We start from the raw sequence: 2,002 nt of genomic DNA, 5'->3' as shown, positions 1-2,002 counted from the left end.
ACCAGGATGATTGTAATTTGTATGTTTTGGGTCATTCGTCACGAATGTACCCTTTGTAATCGAGAATGAAGACAGTCGTCAATTTAGTGTTCTCTTTGTAAGCGGGAGCGGAGACAGTCGTCACGTTACTGTCCTCAAGTAACCTTGAGATTATACTCTTAAAAGTTGTTTTTTATACCCTTCACCTTCGTGAGAAGGGTATATATAAGTCTGTCATTCCGTTTGTAATTTCTATAATATAATTTTCCGACCCTATAAAGTATATATATATATTCTGGATCCTTATAGATAGCGGAGTTGATTAAGCCATGTTTGCCTGTCAGTCCGTCTGTCTGTTCAAATCAGTTTTTAGAGGACCCCAGATATCGGCGAGATTAGATTGATTTAGCTATGTCCATCTGTCCGTCCGTCTCTGTGTCCATGTAAACCTTGTGCGCACGCTAAAGGTCGCACATGCTCTTTTCTTGCTTCAAGGACGAACGCTATTGAAAATGGTTAAAAACCTATTTGAAATAATTATGGCATGCAAAGCCCAAATCAGGAGGTCCGTTTGTATGGGGGTTAGGTGAAATAATGGACCGATTTCAACCATTTTTAACCACGATTTATTTCTAAACAAATATTTAAAGAGACTGAGATTGAATATTTGAATTTGCTCGTTTGCTACCTAACTCCGACCAAACCAAATTAGTTCGTTTTAGAGCCTATTCTGCAGTATTAATTTTTCGCTGTGTGTTGATGGAACGCCTGTAAGTGAAAGTTACTCAGTTAAATATTTAGGATTTACATTACAAAGTAACTTATCTAAGCATCTTCACATTAATGAGGTTGAAAATAAAATATCCGGCTGTTGAAATTTTATTAAAATTTAAAAATAACCTAAATGTTAATAGTTTAATATATTCACATCTAAATTATTTAGCAAGTGTTTATGCATTCAATAAAAACAATATTGTACAACAATCCTTAAATAAAGCTTTAAAAATAGTTTATAATCTACCCAGAATGTATTCAACAACACAACTTTATAGAAATACTAGCTTTTTGTACCCGGCGTTGCCCGAGACTTCAAATGATTTATAATATTAAATCTATAGATCGATTAATATTGTATTTGCTTTTTACCCCTTAAATTAATATGTCGAAATTTAAATCTACATTCAATTTATATAATTAAGAACAACTTTCACAAAATTTACCAAAACCACACATTTTCTCCCTTTTCAAAATTCTTTCGGTGTTAAAAAATTACCTTTAAAATTAGTAACATAGCAATAAAACATATTAATACTTAAGATTTCGGATTTTAAATAATTTTTTTCTTTTTGTATGATTTATAGTTTTAGTGTTTATACGATTGGTATAAAACAATAACATAGTGAGTTTCCAGTCTTTTCACTTGTTTGAGTTTACATAAAAATACATCTCTGATGTAATACGACGAAGCCATACGAATGTCAAATTTTCCATCAGTATTTTACTCGATGTTGTAAGGTTTCATTACATATCGTGTTTAGACGATAGCATCTGTATCCTTATACATAAAATTCTTTCTGATTTATGTGTTAAAAATGCTTATTAACCCTTTCAAAAACAGTCTTGAAGTGTTTGGTTCAAATATCATAAATTTCGATTCAGTCGTTGTCATAATAAAACGTAATTACATCAAAAAAATTTAGTAAAAATACAAATATTTCCATTGCTGTTCAATTTGTCAAAAATATTGATATTTATAAATTCAAAATTCACACAAATTAAGATTAGACAAAAAAATTCGTTTCTTCTGGTAATTTTTATTGAATAAGGGGGTAATTTTTTTAATAAAAAACAAGTAATATTTTTATATTCGGCTGTGCCGAATCTTATATACCCTTCACCAAGTTTTAAAAAACACTTTTTATTTATTTTGTATCTCTGCACACATGTCACACATAACATACACACAAACAAATATAAACTGTAGCAGAAAGAAATATTAACCGTTGTACTGTAATACCACCGT

General features: G+C 30.3%; 1 protein-coding gene across 1 annotated transcript in view; it reads right to left on the bottom strand.

The window, feature by feature from the left end:
* LOC124419245 (cell adhesion molecule 4-like) overlaps positions 1–2,002 on the bottom strand; it is a 217,242-nt gene that overhangs the window by 131,901 nt on the left and 83,339 nt on the right. The window lies entirely within an intron of this gene.

The sequence above is a fragment of the Lucilia cuprina genome, chromosome 4, assembly GCF_022045245.1.
Source record: "Lucilia cuprina isolate Lc7/37 chromosome 4, ASM2204524v1, whole genome shotgun sequence".
Taxonomy (NCBI): domain Eukaryota; kingdom Metazoa; phylum Arthropoda; class Insecta; order Diptera; family Calliphoridae; genus Lucilia; species Lucilia cuprina.
The sequence above is the reverse complement of the archived record's forward strand: the minus strand, read 5'-3'. Positions and strand labels throughout refer to the sequence as shown.